At 45.3% G+C, this 18,850-nt stretch overlaps 1 pseudogene across 1 annotated transcript in view; it reads right to left on the reverse strand.

Moving 5' to 3' along the window:
- Nucleotides 1-5: 5 nt before the first annotated feature.
- LOC146179737 (calcium-activated chloride channel regulator 1-like) overlaps nt 6-18,850 on the reverse strand; it is a 46,332-nt pseudogene continuing 27,487 nt past the window's right edge. The window contains exons 7-13 of the transcript XR_014700985.1: nt 13,264-13,378; nt 10,199-10,426; nt 6,616-6,897; nt 5,652-5,900; nt 5,166-5,436; nt 3,894-4,070; nt 6-97 (exon numbers count right to left, since the gene is read on the reverse strand). The product of XR_014700985.1 is annotated as a calcium-activated chloride channel regulator 1-like (transcript). The remainder of the gene's footprint in view (nt 98-3,893; nt 4,071-5,165; nt 5,437-5,651; nt 5,901-6,615; nt 6,898-10,198; nt 10,427-13,263; nt 13,379-18,850) is intronic.

The following is an 18,850-nucleotide window of genomic DNA, read 5'->3' on the forward strand; positions in this document are numbered from 1 at the left end:
TCAGTAGAAGTTCCGTTATTCTCCTCGGCCGTTGTGCTGACAATCTTGAAGTTCTCCATCGGGATCCCAAAACCATCATCGAAGTCGAAGTCTGGATCTGCGCACAGTGGTTCCCAGAAATCAGTACCCTGGAAAAAGCTCGTTTCATTTCGTTTGTGCACTTCAACATCCCAAAGTGACACAGGATATGCGGGTGCCGTAGTGTAGGGCTAAGGAGTAATTTCGACCACCTGGGATTCTTTAACTTTCACTGACATCACGCAGTACAGGAGAACCTTGCTTCTCGTCTCCACCAAAGAGCGGCCGACGCGGTTGGGATTTGATTCCGCTTCCTCGGCTTACGCTTAGCCACCACTAAGAAATTTTTATAACCTTCTTGCCCAGCATGACGGGCCTCGTGACATAACAGGCACCCGACACTGAATAATCACAAAACGGTCACCTTCCGCGAAGTTTAGTCGACAAGCTTTTCAAGCTCAACCCCTGTATGCTACAAAACCTTAGCTGGCATGCTGACTGTCCAAACAGTGCAGATCAGGTTAGATACAGGAAAGGTTTCCCATAAATGTATGCTAGGCCTGTCATCACCGCCTTATTTTCACCATATTGCTGCGTTTATTTAGAATTGCCTGTCTTTATTGGGACTGGGCTACTGTAACCTGTTTCTGTTTTCCTTCAGCTCATATGTCGTGTGACGCTAGCGTGAAGCAAGGCAAGCAGAGATTTTATTCAGTGTGTGTGTGGGGACATTCAGATAGCGAAAGCTTAAACGTGTTTTCCCTTGCATTATAAAATGCTTTATTCGAGAGTCACTTTCAATGCTATCTGTGGAGCATTGCCTCTTTTCACAAGAATGAAAACAGGGGTAAGGTTGCGAAGGGGGGGGTTCAGGACTTATGGATGGAGTGAAACTAGCCACACTGTGGATGGAGTGAAACTAGGCTCCTTAGGCATGTTTTGAATGCTTTAGGAAGATTTATGCTGTTCGACCTTTTGAATTAGATGGGACATCAAGTTTCGCCTTTGCGTAATCTACAACACTGTCTTTACATTCCATGATTTTTCATATTTTCTGCTTAAGCTAGTTTTAGGGGAAAGCAAGGTGTCACTTATCCGTAGACACCTCTACGCACTTGAGTCAAGTTTATTAGAAACCAGCTAAACGAAATTAAAAGTCGCAGCACGAAGTAGGGCTTCCGCTCTAAAGGGATTGTGAAGTGAAACATTCAATTTCAAAGGCGCACATATAATATTACGATGATAAAGAAAACGCATTTAATTACGCCACTAAAGGCTTTCCGTGAACCCCAGATCATTTAAACAGGAAGGGGCAGTAACAAGGGCTGTAAAACCTGCTTTCCCGTAAGGGACAACTAGGTCTTGTTAACGCTCACGTTTCTAAAAATCCTTCTGCTATATTCATTATCATCATGGTTAGCCTAACCACATCTGCTGTAACACGCAGGATACTTCCGTATATTTAGCTGCCCGCTCCTGAGGAGCCGGCAGAAACTGCTACTCAAGTATTCCCTTTGAATCCACTTTGTTACGTTTTACGAACATTGGTTTGTTACGCTTAACGACCATCCCTAGTTCCCGGTTAGATTAAAGCCCCATCTTCTTTACAGGCAGAGGAAGCTGCAGTTATCTTGACAATCTCCTCAAGCACCGTCACACTAATCTTTATTGATTCAAAAACAGCAATCCGCAATTTCGCTTGAAGGAAGACTCACACTTTCTATGGGTAACTGCTCATTCGGGCTACCCTGGAAATGAAGCAGCCCAAAATGCAGCTCAAGCGCACGTCCAGCAGGCCCAGCTACAGACCCAGGCAATACACGCGAATGCCCCGTTTATTATAACACTTCGCTCCACAACAGAGAGCAACGGCTTCAGTACCTCCCCCAAATCTCTGTCTAAACACAAGCAGGTGACCTGGCGCAAGCTCCAGCCTCACACATCTCCATCTTCATCTCACCTCACTCGTATCCACATCGGCCTTTTGTTTCATGTAGGCACGCTCTGCGGGACACCTAAAGACCAACAGAAAGTCAGCCTATCCTGTACGTTTGATCCAAGCTCCAGTCACCCTCAGAATGGCATCTAACGGACATGGGGCGATGGGAGATCGGGGAGTCCAGCTCGGACCCGGCTGCACAAAAGCAGCTGGTGGACTGGGGTATAAGAGTCGATGAGAGCCACGAGCTCTTGCCTCCCTCCGCGATATCGTGCTGACCCACCAGTACAGACTGTACTTCCAGGCTAAAAAAACAATAAATATTTTTCCCACCACCACCACCGCTTACATTTCCTTCTCGTTAATTGCTACCTAAGGGAATTTTGCTCTTTCTAATTTCAACTCGCATGCCGTTAGCTATCGTTTGCTCTGTGACCACCTCCGCTCTCGCATTTTCTCTAACCGTTACAAATATAGTTTATATTTGCTATTCTGTCCCCAAATTATAATCAGCCCAGTGCTTTAGACTCCGCATTTTATGCCCAACAAGTGAGTACCCCGTAAGCGCTAATCCAGTTGGGCGTCTTTGGACGTTTGAGTGATACCAAGCTAGTTGCCATGGCAACTGTAATGTTAGCCGCCTCGTTGGTTGCCACAGCAACTGTGAGGCCGGCCGTTGTATAGAGCCGTTGTGCCGCAGACCTTAATGCGAAAACACTGCCACACATGGCGAAAGCCAACAGAAAATGGCCTGCCTTGCATTTGTCAACCTCGCACAAAAACGACACATGCCGAAGCAGGATGGATTAAAAACAGCAATGTCTCGACGGAGTGAGTACGAAACGTCGTAGCCAACCTGAAACCTCAAGCCCCGCGTGCAGGTACAGTCTCGCGGTGTACATTGCACGTCGTCACCTCTATAAACTTTCACACGTGTGCAACACTTTCGCCCGTCCCACTCTTTTAAGTACGCTAAAGCCTTGCCATTCTACAATATCTCCTTCAGGAATACTGAAAGGCTCCTAAACAAAAACGTATACAAAATTAAACTTTTTATATAATGCAACAATTTATTGAGATCAATTACACCAAACGAGCACCTTCTGTTTTACGATGTTATGCTGTCTGGCATATTTCGGGGCCGGACTTAAAACCTTACTACCCCGCCGGGGTGGCGCATTGGTTTTAGCGCTCGACTACTGTTCCCAAGGACGCGGGATCGAATCCCGGCCTCGGCGGCCGCTTTTCGGTGGAGGCGAAAAGCAAGGCACCCGTGTGCTGTGCGATGTCAGTGCACGTTAAAGAACCCCAGGTGGTCGAAATTTCCGACGTCCTCCACTACGGCCTCTCTCATAATCTGAGTCGCTTTGGGACGTTAAACCCCACAAACCAAACCAAACCAACCGTACTGCCCAGAATGAACTACCCTATTCGTATAAAAGTATATAGTTCGCTAAGTAGCTTATGATCTACGTTGCTTTATATGAGTGATTTATCGATACTTGCCTAGATTGTTTGTAATGGACCAAAAAACTCATCATGGCATGTGCACAGTTTTCGCAGTGACAAGCCGAGCATATGGCTTCACAAGCTGCTCCATCTGACGGATGGCGAGGCAATCGACATAACGGCTCCGTGGTTGGGCGCGTAGCTTGTAAGGGCAGCTTCTAAAATCGGCGCTTGGCACGTCTCGACGAAAACTGTGCACCAAGCGGCGAGTGGTTTTTCGACTCTAGGAAGTCTAGCCAGGTAGCTAGATTGCCAATCTCCTGATAAATAACGTCCTCTGTGCTATGCCACATTGTGAACGATATCTGGGCTCGAACAGGATATTAGATTTGGCTCAGAATTTTCCTTAATTCCGTCCCCAAAATATCTGCTCGGTAGAACTTTACGGCATATGGTTATTTTTTCAAAAATGGAATGATGAACTCACCCGAAGTATGAGAGAGTAGAGGGGTGATGGCATAGGTGCTGCCCGAGGCGGGCTTTGGATACACAATTCGGACGGTCTTGTGGCTGGACGCATGTGCAGTGACGGCGTACCTGCCTTTCCCAACGAAGGCAGCGAAATATCCACTGTAGGTGCCATCATTTGCTCGTACGTCCGGAACTGTGGCGGAAGCATGCAGGGGCGCAAGAATGGTTTGAATGAAAGTAAAATGAACGACATGAAGGCCTACGAGGTTACAAGTACGCAAAACAGCGCAATATGTAAACATGAAAAACTGCTTATTGCAACGTTCGAACGTCTTTTTTTTTTTAAATATCTCTGCATTGTACTCAATTTGAGTCCGATCTCTTTTCGTTAGCCTCTGCTCTTCTGCCTCTTAGGTGAGAACCGGTGAGATTCAGCTCGCTTCTCCTGGGGGATATACCAGTGAGCTGATAGTCACGACATAAAATTTCCTGCCTGAGCGCTGCATTCTATTCTTATTTTTCAGGTTATTTCACTCGCATGGTTTGGATCAACTTCAACTATCTGCCCTAAGTAGACGTATTCATTTCACAGTTGCAGCGAGTCGCTGATTGTCAAATTTCTTGTTTCTTCCGAAACTGTTTAAAATTAATTTAGATTTCTGTGCATTATTTTAGACCTACTGCCCTGATTTACTGCCCTGCCTGTTTGTGTCAATATTCACCCTTTGCGGTCTGCCCCCTCATTCACATAGAGAGACAATTAAAGTAGTAAATCGTAGCTTACAGGGATATTCTCAATTAGCGCCTATAAATAAATATTCCCAATCCAGACTTCTGAACACGCCCTTTAAGCTGGCTGTGAATTTCAATGAGCGGAACGACCACTGTACTGCAAGTCGCTTACATGTTATGGGAATGTACGGAAACGAGATGGACTGAATTAACCGAGCAAAACAGATGTAAAAAGGGCCAAAAATATACGCGCCGATCCCTTTTAATTCCCTTATTCCCACATAGAGGCCGCGAGCATAATCTGTAAAATGTTTCAGGTGATCAAATTCGCCAGATATTTTGTGTTTATTAGACTGTATGGAGAGAAAAAAAAAGAAGACCTGCTCAGCTTGCGAGCGTTAGTGGTTATCATTGTTCTGTTTTAGAATTTTTGTTTTAATGAAAAGAGAAGGGTTTTTCGAAATACTCCTCTTACAAATACCAGGGATCACCTGCTTTGCTTCTAGAACACAACTCTAAGACGGGGAAAGCAGGACAAAAGATAACACATGCTTACCTCGGCCTTCGTCATTGAGTGGATATTTAACCTTGGGCGCTCGATTGGGTCTGGTGACCTCTGCAGTGACGTCAGCGTTCAAGACGATCTTGTTTCCCTTTGTCACCTCGGTAAGAATGATTGCTTCGTTTGCTTTCTCTACTATTATACTAGACATTTTGCAGGTTGCCCGGATAGGCTCATCTGGGTCCATGGCTTGAGACCTCACTTGGGTGTTGACGTCTACTTCGTCGCGACTTGACGTTTCCACGTGAAGAGTCCATTTCCCTGCCTTTGAATCAACCAATAAGTGTCATTAGTTCATTTATTCAATCTATCAACCAATGATCTGTTTTAAAGAATCAATTAATCAATAGAAAAATTTATCACATTATCAATTTCTCATTCCAGTATTGTAGCCGTTAATTAGGGACACAAGCTCCCACTAGAGTTTTGCATTATATGATGATTTAGACAAAAAAATATTTGAATAAAATAATTTCGAACCTCTGCCTGGCTTGGTATTAATAAAGTCGTTATAAAGCCTTTGTCCTCCACACGGCAATCTTGGCACTTTTTTCCGTTGGGATCAATGAGCCATGCTCTGACGGAAGCACTCTCAGGCTGCACGCGTTGAATGAGGACGACAGTGTTGTTGCCCAAACTGTTGTCCAATACGAAATTCTCATTTAGACTGCCTGCGAAAATACTTGAGGCGTCCATGACCCAGAAGGGAAAGGACAAATACAAATGTCACTATTTCAGGACCGCAGTAAGGTGAGCGCCAGCTCTCAGATATTACCTCTGTGTTCAAGAGTGGCTACTCCGAATGAAAAAGCGGTGTTAAAGGTGTCTATTCGTAACCGGAAGCTCAAGCATAATTTTATTTATATATACGTGTCTATACCTGCGCCATCATTGAAACTGTTTTAATCATTGAAACGAGCAACTGTTTTCCTTTCTACAAAAAGCAATATGGAAAAGCGACAGTGTAACGTGATCGCGATAACACGGAGGTTACGCGTTCCTTGGTTGGTTACGTCAAGCTTTAGCTTCGGTTCTGTAGCGAATAGCTGACGGGACGAAATATATAGGGCCATTTCGTTTGGCCCTGTTACCTTTAACAAAAGACAAATTCCACGCTGTCAAAACTTTCTGCTTCAATATTGCTGTTACCTTCCACTCGTGATGAGTGCCAGACAGCATAGCAGGTAATATAACCATCATCATCATTTACAGTGTTAGGCATAAATTCCAAATAGTGTTCTTTCAGAATCGTTATGTCTCCTAAACTAGGGCTTGATGATTTGCCTCATCGACAGGTGCGAACCATAAGAAAGTATATAGAGACAGTTATCATTCCTCTCTTTTTCCTTTGATGCAATACCTGGTCATATACCTTCAATCATGCCCTCTATATGCGCGTCACGAAAATAGTATGAGTACCTACCATTGTGTACCTTCCAGTAGCTTCGTCCGCCTGGCTAGTCGAAGCTTCCACAAAAGCAGTTTCAATTTTAAGCGCCGTATTTCCTTGCAGATCCTCGAAGAAGAACGCTTTTCCCTTGGTAGCAACGGCTAATTTCTCAAGTTTGTTGTCTGCCTTGGTCCCTATAGCCATAGTGCTTACTTCAACCTTGGCTGCCACGACTTTCGGCGTAACGTCGGACAGATTGGGAGCAATATTTTCTTCGCCGTCGCTCATCAGCAGGATTATGGCGCTTTCCGGAGTCTCATCAGGTGTGGTTAGTACCTGTAATTATAGAGTGGATACGTTTTTGCTGTTTGGTAAGAATGCCTTCCTGAACATACAGTGTCAAGCAGTTGAGGACAACAGCCAATTAAGGAACACAAGAGCTCTGTATAAGACAATCAAAGATATCAAAGGAAGCTTCTGTGCTAAGCTGGGCGTGATAAAGGACAAACGAGGCAAGGACCTCACTGAAGCCTCAGAGATAAAGTAGAGGTGGCAGGAATACACAGAAGAACTGTACAAGAAGGACCTGGATGTTCAAACCCAACATAGGACGGTTGTGATTACTGATCTCGAGCCGGGCATCCTGAAGAGTGAAGTTGAATGGGCCTTAGCCAGCCTTGCTAAGAACAAAGCTAGCGGAATTGATGGTATTCCAGCTGAGTTGCTTCAAAACCTCAACCACGACGCTGTTAACACACTGCATACATTATGTCAAAAGATTTGGACAACCCTGCAGTGGCCACAGGATTGGAGGAGGTCAGTTTACATCCCCATTCCAAAGAAAGGCAGTGCCAAAGATTGTTCCAACTACCGCACGATCGCGCTTATTTCGCATGCTAGCAAGGTGATGTTAAAAATTCTGCAAGGTAGGCTGCAGCAGTATGTGGATCGGGAGTTTCCGGACGTGCAAGCTGGGTTTCGCAAGGGCAGAGGAACTAGAGACCAAATTGCCAACCTTCGCTGGATCATGGAAAAAGCAAGAGAGTTCCAGAAACCCATTTACTTCTGCTTTATTGATTATGCGAAAGCGTTTGACTGCGTAGATCACAGCAGATTGTGGCAAGCTCTCCAAGAGATGGGAGTTCCAATTCACCTCATCTGTCTCCTCAGGAACCTTTATGAAGGGCAAGAGGCCACAGTCAGAACTGGGCATGGTCTTACTGATTGGTTTCCGATTGAGAAAGGGGTGAGGCAAGGCTGCATACTGTCGCCCTGCCTATTTAACCTATATGCAGAGTGCATCATGAGGAAGGCCGGTCTGGGCGAGTCTTCAGCTGGAGTGAAGATTGCTGGAAAACGTATCAACAACCTTAGATATGCGGATGATACCACTTTAATGGCAGAAAGTGAAGTGGAACTCAAGAGACTTCTGATGCGCGTACAAAAAGAGAGTGAGAAGTTTGGGCTTAAACTGAACATTAAAAAGACGAAGATCATGGCGTCTTGCCCTATCAAGTCCTGGAGCATCAATGGACAAGAAGTGGAAGCTGTGACAGATTTTCTGTTCTTGGGCGCCAAGATTACCTCGGAAGGAGACTGCAGCCATGAAATTAGGAGACGCCTGCTTCTGGGAAAGAGAGCAATGGTTAGCTTTGACCGCCTAGTAAAGACCAGAGACATTAGTCTGCCAACCAAGATCCGTATAACCCGTGCTATGGTCTTTCCAGTTGTGATGTATGGATGCGAGAGTTGGACTGTTAAAAAGGCTGACCGCCGAAGAATTGACGCGTTTGAATTGTGGTGCTGGCGAAGACTCTTTAAGAGTTCCTTGGACTGCCAGAAGATCAAATGAGTCGATATTGTCGACCATAAACCCTGACTGCTCATTGGAGGGTCAAATTCTAAAGCTAAAGCTCAGCTACTTTGGTCATCTTATGAGAAGGGAGGAGTTGCTGGAGAAAGATTTGATGTTGGGAAAGGTTGAGGGTCGCCAGAGAAGGGGTAGGCAGCGAACGCGATGGTTAGATGGCATTCTCGAGGCATTGCAGATGAAGCTATGTGATGTTAAGAAGATAGTGAGAGACCGGAAAGCGTGGCGTGACATGGTCCATAGGGTCACGAAGAGTCGGACACGACTGAACGCCTGAACTGAACTGAACTTGGTTTGGTTTGGTTTTGTTTTGGGGGGTTTAACGTCCCAAAGCGACTCAGGCTATGAGAGACGCCGTAGTGGAGGACTCCGGAAATTTCGACCACCTGCGGTTCTTTAACGTGCACTGACATCGCTAAGGCTCATTTCAAAGAATGAGTGAACAGGCATACGTTTATGTGTTTTGCACGCCTCAGCCGATATTCACAAAATGTCGAGGAGGAAACAAACTTGTCTAATCAAAAGTAAAAAAATTATTTAGTGTGCACCAATTTCAGCGTCCCAACAGGCTCAAATGTGTTAGTGAGGGTAATAATTATTAGTAATGCGAAGTTTTAAAGTAAGCCTAAAAAAAGTGCCGAGTGATAACGGTGGCGAGGGGGCCGAGTTATCGGTTGTGCCTGTGTCTTGAAAACCAGTAGACTAGCCGGTGGCGACAGGAACAAGCCTTCTGCGCTAATGTCGCAGATAAGGGCTGCAGGTCGACTGCGTTCGCATTAAGGATGAAAATGGCAACGTGTTTTCCAGATAAGTGTCAAGCATTGAGATTGATTTTATTATTTTAGATCGTTTTTGACAGGGAGAAGATTAATCATGGAATGGTAAAGAACAAGAAACAAACGTCTAGTATTCATTACAATACAGATATTACTTCTTGGCCAAGGGCCACAAGCATAGGAATTACCCACTTGATCGAAATCGCGCCAAAGCTTTCATCGTATGGGGTACAGAGCGAACGGCCTAGTAGCTACGCTTTTCACTTGTCAGCTACCCTGCAAAGCAGTCATGCAATGCGTGCTATCCTTATTGGCTCATGTGTTTTACAGCTTTCGTAGTGCTGCAACCAGCTTGTGAAACAAAGTATAGCTTTCGGTATCCTTGTCTTTGATTTAAAGGTCTGAGAGATAGGCATTTACTAAAAAAGCTGATTGCCAAAAGCAAGAAAACAAACAAATGTTTAGAAAAAAAATTCTATATTACAAGAAGAACTAGTATGGGGCCATTCACAAGCAACATCGCCTGTTTGTGATGGCAAAGGGGGAGGGGGGGATGGAGTGTGTGGTTTCTTGTCACCTCTTGATGAGTGTTTAGGTTTCTTGATGAACAAAAAAATGTTTAAAAAACCCTGCTCTGCACTAAACCTCTAGCAGTAGTGGTTTACGATTCGGGACCACTTTCAAGCAATGCAGTGGGCTATATGTAAAGCCTTATTTGTGTGAGTGCGTGTGTGCATGTGTGTACGCGTGTGTGCGCGTGTGTGCGCGCGTGTGCGCGTGTGTGCGTGCGTGCGTGTGTGTGTGTGTGTGTGCGTGTGTGCGTGCGTGCGTGCGTGCGTGCGTGGGGGCGTGCGTGTGCACAATCGTAAACTGTGATGGCTATTATGATGGACCCTTCAACGACGAGGCCATACATATCACCCATAGTGCAGCTGTCCCCACCTTCGCAGAAAAGATTAGCGCTACTTAAAAATTCTTAAAAAAGTCTTGCCTCTAAAGCTCTTTCCAGGCCACAGACAATGCAGGTGCTGCCTCCTGCGTTGAGCCTTTCAACGGCGTCCAAAAATCCTTTCCTGGTGTTGACATTCACAGGCATCAGTGTGTGGTGTACTGCGGCGCTTGTTTCGAATGTGACAATAGCCAGACGCAATGACCCGTCCGGTATGTCACCAATGTAGCGTGCAGCAGCCTCCTGCAGAAACTCCATCCGGTTGTGGTCCTAGAGCAAGAAACGGAAGTTAAAATAGGTGTCTTAATTGCAGTGTTGGTAAACTGTCATCTTGCCGATCACTGTAGTGTGGATACAAGATCGCGTTTGTTCCATGAGAACATGCAGATATGCATTTGGTTTAGAAAGGCTAGATCCCGAAAAATTCAAGGTACATCCCATGAGTACTGAAAAAGTGGACTGTGGTTTCAAACTCCAAATCGACTTTGTTTCCAACCTATAAGTTGGAGGTTCCCCAGGCAAAAATCTATCACAAACAGCTTGACTGGGCCTGAGGGCCTACAGGCAGCACCACGCTGTAGATAAACAATTATACACACAGCAGAAATCAGACATGAACAAATAGCAAATGCAGTGCTTACACTTCCTGAAGAGTTATGCAACAATATTTCAATATATTATATTTAAATTCAATAAAATTGAAAACCCAATACACGCTAGCACATCATGACGTGAACAAATGTTAATCGAATAAAAACAATCAGTTGTCCGTCGGTCGAGTAGTGGTCACTGCTTTTTTTTGGATCACAGTAATATTCATTAGCTCATCACAAAATTTGTTAATTCCTGTCTAAATGTGTAAAGCCAATGTGAGTTTTAAGTTTATAATAAAGTGATGGTATGCGGTAGTCAATAGTGAACCGGCCATAATTTGTTCGTGTATGTGGCACTACCTTTAGTTCCTTACGCAAGTTGTAAGCATGCAAAGGGCGGTGTGTATAATTTGGAATGTTATTTTTTGGATATTGAGAAACAGTTTGTAATCGTATAATTCAGTTGCTTTAAACATATTATGCTTAGTACACAAGGGATCAGTATATAGCTGACTAGGATATCCATAAAAAGTTCTCAAGAATTCGTGGCACCTTTTTTTGTAGTCGCTCGAGTTTAATTTAATTATGGATGGTTGTATCTCCCCAAACTAAGATGCAATATGAAAGACGAGAGTAGAAATTAGCAACATATATTGCTTTTCTGAGCCTCGCTGGAAGTAATTCTTTAAGCTTGTAGAGACAGCCAACTGCTTTACTTAGTTCCACGGCCAGCCTGCTAACATTGTTGTTCCACAACATGGTTTCTTCCAACCAGACGCCTAAAAATTTGTCTGATGTCGCAAGCTGCAAAGCTGTACCTTGAAAATTTAGGACTAGCTCAGTGTCACAGGCTATGTTATGGGGCTTGAAAATAATGTACTTATTCTTTTTAACTTTCAAGGTTAATCTGGTTTTATGCGGCCACTCTTCAAGTTTGATCAAATAATCATTTAGGACAGCGTTCAATTGGGTTACGGTTTGTTCGGAGAAAAAAAATATTTATGTCAACAGCCTACATGACCAGTGTCGGTGAAAGAGGCAAATTGCACATGTTATTATAAACAGAATGAACAACACAGGTCCAAAGATAGAACCATAGAACCATGTTTTACCGTTGTAATCGAACACGACGTTTTCACACTGTTTTCTGTCTGAGAGATAACGTTTGATAAGATCAAGAGCAACACCACCCGAGGCGATGGTGCTCTTAGCAGCACCCGAGGCTGTGAGCTATCGACCACACAAGAAACAGTGAAGAGCCTTTGAGCATCACGTCGTAAGGAGCCATACCTCACGAAACCTCAACTATAAGGCATTCCCCCAAGTCACGGATTTCACACAGAAGCATTTGCCAACGCGCTTTGATTTGTGTTTGTGCTGCACAAATCAGATGCTGTTTTCTATTGAGTGTGCTCTCGTCTGGCGAGCTGCGTGCCGTGACGGGATAGCTGGAGTTAACGGTGCACCACAAATTTGCCCCGCGCACTTGACTATACTGATACGTCAGCACGTTGATGCCCAAACCTGTAACTGTATAGATACCCTTCATACGAAATCATAAGTTTCGCGACACACAAGTTTATCTTCCTTAGCCAACAGATGTACACGTTTATCGATTGATGCAAACTAGCATAATATATTTTGGCTATTGATTAAATAGATTGAAATTTTAATATTTCATTCCCAATGTATTGATAAAACGGACCATAATTTTACGACATCAGCGTATTCAGCCAGCGTACATATAGGGGGGAGAGTTAGAATATAACGAGAATGATTAATAGGCGACAAAGACAGCGCATCTAGATATAGTAAGCAATATAATGAAGGTAATATATAGAGAAAATAAAAACAAAGCTGTGACTTGGAATTAGATATAGATTTATTCTAGCTGTAATTGCCACGAAAGCCTTGACTTCAGCTTGATATGCAACGCTTAGCACGAAAAAAAAACTGCTCATCTGGGGGGGCTACGTGAATCCCAAATAAAAAAAAAGCACTTAGGAGCAGCGTATCAGGCTAGAGAAAATAAGTGAGGTTAGAATATTTATTATGAAGGTCACGACAAAGAAGAGAGAGAGAGAGAAATGAATGGTGGGAGCAGCATAAAAGGGGGCGAATGAGAGCGAAAAACAAAGAAATGGTGCATCGTTCGTTCGTTACAACTGTCGGTAGCGTACAAAAAGCTTAAATATAAATGAGTAGCAGAGACGTTACAGAATTGTGAAATGGTTAGGTGTGATATATCTGAAATCATTAAAAAACGATCTACAATCTAGGCACAATTTTTCTAAATCCAACTGCTGCTCGGCAAGTATTTATTATCAATGTCACAGAGTGTAGTGGAGACTTGCCTCCGATAGACATATCATTGACATTTTAGCTATATATTTATTTCGACAGACTGCGATTTATAATGCCCACCCATTAAAGTCGCACTTGATAGACATGAAGAAATTACACAACTAGGATGCGATAGGAGTTAATTTCTTAGTTTAAAATTACGACGCTTACATCCATGCTGCCTGAGACGTCGAGTACAAGCACGACACGCTGAGGCAGGTCTTGTTTCTGCTGAGTCTCGTCGAAGGTCACATGGATGCTCTTAGTCATGTCCGGCTCGGGTACCCTGCAGTCGTCGACGGAGGCAACGTGGTTTAGACAGTTTTCCACGTTCTTCAAATTTTCGGCTGATAATGACATCCTTATCTGCATTCTCGTCCAATAGAGATACTGAAACCCGTGCTCTTTAGCTCATATATAACAATATTTTATATCACAGTATATCTCATTTCGTCCCAATGCTAACAAAATGGATTTCTCGTGAATTTATTCAAGCAAAACGTCTTGTTAAAAGGGTTCAACAGAACATCAAGTCGAAACGAGCGCCAACTAATAAAACAACTGAGCTAGCAAACGCTATTTCAGTTTTTAAACAACACGCGAAAAAGCCAAACAACACTGCATTCAATTGAAGCTTCCTGATTTCCTTGTCAATAACCCGCAACTGTTCTGGGAACACTTTAGCAGCGATAAAAGCCATGCCTCTCTTCTATCTGCCGGGGAACGGGTTAAATTGCAAACGCACGTAATGATTTCTTTCACTCGATATTTATTGTGGATAACTGTGTTGCACCAGATATAGAACTATACGGTGTTTCAAAAGTTAATCCCCTCATCATCCCCGACGCTGGCATTATTAACCTCCTACTTGGGCTGGACAATAAGAACGCAACTGGTTTAGACGAAATTCGACGAAATTACAAATGCGTTTTTAACACAATATGCCGAACCATGCAGAAGGTTTCTAGGCCTGATCTATCGTAAATCCCTTATTATTTATAGACTGCCAGATGACTGGATGGGACGGAGCTGGGTTGTGTAAGTCTCCTCCCATAGCAAGGCTCATGCCTGGCGCGGGCCCGTAAATCCAAGCTTCTGGGTGGCTGGAGCGGGACTACAACACGGGTGAGCAGACACCCGAGAGCCCTCCGCGGAAGCGGAGAGGACTCAGCTGTGACCTGATGAAGAGGGACAGGTCAGCCTGGTGGCATTAATTAGTCATCGAGCAAACTAAGGCAGTTTTCCCGATGATGGGTGGATTGACTTTTGGTTGGTCACTGGGAGGGGCTGCGTCCTCCTGTAACCGAGAGGGGTGCAACCATTGGCGATGAAGCCCTGAGGGATAAGGCTGGGAGCAATGGCGCGCTCCTGTAATCGAGAGAGGCCACGCCGGTGAATGCTCAGACGGCCGACTGGAACCTCGGAGCCTTGTGCACTCTGGGGTAGATCGGGCTTAGGAACTGCTACTATGGGGCCCACTTAAAATGACAGCCTTTACCGATGATGTACCCTATTGATAAACGGGACTAAGGATAAGGCTGGGGAGCTCCCAACTCTCTGTAATCCAAGTTGGAAGCCGCTGAAGTTGGCGGTGACCACTCCTCGTAGCGGGAAATAAGAGGCTGTCCACCCGCCAGTGCAGTCCAGGGATGGGCTGTGCCGGCTAAGTCTCTATGTAGGGACGCCGCGGGGGAATCCCCGCTGACTAATGTCATCAAGGGTAGGGACAACCCCGTGTAACCCAGCCCGCGAGGAGGCATGGGGGCGCTGTTAGAGACTGTCTTCACTCCCCCTCCGGCGTATGCCAGGGACGTCCTGGGAAACACTGAGGCCTGCGGGCGTCTCAGCAGGCTAAGAGAGTGAAGACGAAGTGAAAGCAGAACTGGTGCAAGCACCCTCTGAGAGTCTGTCAGTAGTACCGCTGTGAGACCAGAGGGGTGGAGGATGAAGCCTCCACTCGCGCTTCCGGTACGTAGGCGGTAGGTCCCAAAGAGTTTTGCAACGGGGCCGGCGTCCAATCCAAGAAGCTTAAAAAAATTTGGTAGAATCGGGCTCTCGCGTGGAGCGCAGCACGAAGAAAGTTACCGAAGTCCGGGGCGCGAAGGCGTCTGGCAGGGGTGCACGTCATGGGAGTGCACCACGGGTGTTGCGACCCCGCCTGCCCGAGCACGTGGGTGCGACCCACAGCACGACCAACGCGGTGGCAGTAGTTGACAAGTCCGCCACGCGCGCTGGGAGAGCTGCAGGATTCGTTTTCAGCTCGACGATGACCAGACGTAAACTGGGACAAGAGCGGTCCCCGGCAAGGGTGTCCGCCATTTTGTGGGACTTAGCTCTTGGGAAGGGGCTTGGCCTGGGCGATCCCATGTAACCCCCGGGGGATACTTGTTGGCGAGCTAAACTCTTCTTCCCCTTCATGGATCACTGCCTTGTCGTGGCGGAGGGGCTTACGAAACTCGATGAAGTCGTGAGCTCTGCTGTGTAGGGCCACCCAAGATAGACAGGTCACGGCAGAGAGTTCTGACAAAATGTGATTCACTGGAGAAGGTAATGGCAACCCACTCCAGTATTTCCAGCCAAGAAAACCCTATGGCCAGTCACAATACCATTAAAGATATGGCGCCGGAAGATGAGCCCCCAAGGTTGGAAGGTGTCCCACATGTTACTGGGGATGAACAAAGGGCGATTCCTAGTAGCTCCAGGACGAATGAAGCGGCTGGGCTAAAGCCAAAAGTCCGATGTTGCAAGGAGATATATCAAATAGCAACATGGAATGTAAGATCTATGATGCAAGGTTAACTGGATGTCGTCAAGCGAGAAATAGACAAATTGAACATTGATATCTTGGGTATCAGCGAGCTCAAGTGGACCGGAATGTGAGAATTTAACTCCGGCGACCATTATGTCTTTTATTGTGGGCACGAATCCAAGAGCAGGAATGGGGTCGCTCTCATAGTAAACAGAAGAATGGGCAAAGCAGTGCTAGGGTACAACCCCAAAAACGACCGAATGATTTCACTTCGGATCCAAGGTCACCATTTCAACATAACAGTTATCCAAGTCTATGCACCGACCACTGCTGCTGAAGAAGCTCACGTTGAGAGATTTTATGCGGACCTACAATGCCTTTTTTGGACCGCACCCCATCATCAGACGTCGTTTTTCTCATTGGAGACTGGAATGTTGAGTGAAGAAATATCCGGAATTATAGGCAAGTTCGGTCTTGGCGAGCCAAATGAAGCTGGGCAGAGGCTAGTAGAGTTTTGTCAAGATAACAACCTGACCATAGCGAATACTCATTTTCAACAGCACAAGAGGCGCCTCTACACAGGGACTTCACCGGACGGTCTGTACAGGAATCAGATCGATTTAATTCTTTGCCGGCAGAGATGGAGAAGCGCTATAGAAGCAGTAAAAACAAGGCCTGGGGCGATTGTGGCACCGATCATCAGCTTCTTGTTGCCAAAATTAAGCTTCGATTGAGGAAAACGCCGAAAACTAGAAGGCCTTTCAGGTATGATCTGGATCAAATTTCATTAGAATATGCTGTGGAAGTGAGGAATCGATTTCAAGAATTAGATCTAGAAGACAGAGAGCCCGAAGAGATGTGGACCGATGTTCGTGATATAATACAAGAAGTTGCTACTAAGGTAGTTCCAAAGCAAAAGAAATGCAAGAAAGCAAACTGGTTATCTGAAGAGGTTTTGCAAATAGCTGAGGAAAGGAGGATGGCAAAAGTTATGGGGGAAAGAGAAAGATACAAGGTCCTCAATGCGGATTTTCAGAAAATAGCAAGGAGAGATAAGAATGCCTTTCTAAACATACAGTGTCAAGCAGTTGAGGACAACAGCAATTAAGGAACGCAAGAGCTCTGTATAAGACAATCAAAGATATCAAAGGAAGCTTCTGTGCTAAGCTGGGCGTGATAAAGGACAAACGAGGCAAGGACCTCACTGAAGCCTCAAAGATAAAGAAGAGTTGCAGGAATACACAGAAGAACTGTAAAAGAAGGACCCGAAAGTGCAAACCCAACATAAGACAGCTGTGTTTACTGATCTCGAGCCGGGCATCCTGAAGAGTGAAGTTGAATGGGCCTTAGCCAGCCTTGCTAAGAATAAAGCTAGCGGAATTGATGGCATTCTAGCTGAGTTGCTTCAAAACCTCAACCATGATGCTGTTAACATTCTGCATACATTATGTCAGAAGATTTGGACAACCCTGCAGTGGCCACAGGATTGGAGGAGGTCAGTTTACATCCCCATCCCAAAGAAAGGCAGTGCCAAAGATTGTTCCAACTACCTTACGATCGCGCTTATTTTGCATGCTAGCAAGGTGATGTTGAAAATCCTCCAAGGTAGGCTGCAGCAGTATGTGGATCGGGAGCTTCCGGGCGTGCAAGCTGGGTTTCGCAAGGGCAGAGGAACTAGAGACCAAAATGCCAACCTTCGCTGGATCATAGAAAAAGCAAGAGAGTTCCAGAAACCCATCTACTTCTGCTTTATTGATTATGCAAAAACGTTTGACTGCGTAGATCACAGCAGATTGTGGCAAGCTTTCCAAGAGGTGGGAGTTCCAATTCACCTCATCTGTCTCCTCAGGAACCTGTATGAAGGGCAAGAGGCCACAGTCAGAACTGGGCATGGTCTTACTGATTGGTTTCCGATCGAGAAAGGAGTGAGGCAAGGCTGCATACTGTCGCCCTGCCTATTTAACCTATATGCAGTGTGCATCATGAGGAAGGCCGGTCTGGACGAGTGTTCAGCTGGAGTGAAGATTGCTGGAAAACGCATCAACAACCTTAGATATGCGGATGATACCACTTTAATGGCAGAAAGTGAAGTGAAACTCAAGAGACTTCTGATGCGCGTACAAGAAGAGAGTGAGAAGTTTGGGCTTAAACGGAACATTAAAAAGACAGATCATGGCGTCTTGCCCTATCAAGTCCTGGAGCATCAATGGACAAGAAGTGGAAGCTGTGGCAGATTTTCTCTTCTTGGGTTCCAAGATTACCTCGGAAGGAGACTGCATTCATGAAATTAGGAGACACCTGCTTCTGGGAAAGAAAGCAATGGTTAGCCTTGACCGCCTAGTAAAGAGCAGAGACATTAGTCTGCCAACCAAGATCCGTATAACTCATGCTATGGTCTTTCCAGTTATGGCCTTTCCAGCGAGAGTTAGGCTGTGAAAAAGGCTGACCGCCGAAGAATTGACGCATTTGAATTGTGGTGCTGGCGAAGACTCTTGAGATTTCCTTGGACTGCCAGAAGATCAAATCAGTCGATATTGTCGACCATAAACCCATACTGCTCATTGGAGGGTCAAATTTTAAAGTTAAAGATCAGCTACTTTGGTCATCTGATGGGAAGAGAGGAGTCGCTGGAGAAAGATTTGATGTTGGGAAAGGTTGAGGGTCGCCGGAGAAGGGGTAGGCAGCAAACGCGATGGTTAGATGGCATCCTCGAGGCACTGCAGATGAAGTTATGTGATGTTAGGAAGATGGTGAGAGACCGGAAAGCGTGGCGTGACATGGTCCGTAGGGTCACGAAGAGTCGGACACGACTGAACGACTGAACTGAACTGAGATGACTGGATAATGACCAAGGTATTCCCAATTCATAAATCAGACAGCACTTCTTTACATTATTAGTGTCAAATATTATACCAGTATCACTGTCTATAATTGCAAGCATCTAAATGTATTTTTAGAACATCATAGCTTATTATCACATCATCAGCATGGGTTTCTCCGCGGTTTGTC

Source organism: Amblyomma maculatum, chromosome 9 (genome assembly GCF_055883805.1).
Source record: "Amblyomma maculatum isolate TAMU_Amacu chromosome 9, ASM5588380v1, whole genome shotgun sequence".
Classification (NCBI taxonomy): Eukaryota; Metazoa; Arthropoda; class Arachnida; order Ixodida; family Ixodidae; genus Amblyomma; species Amblyomma maculatum.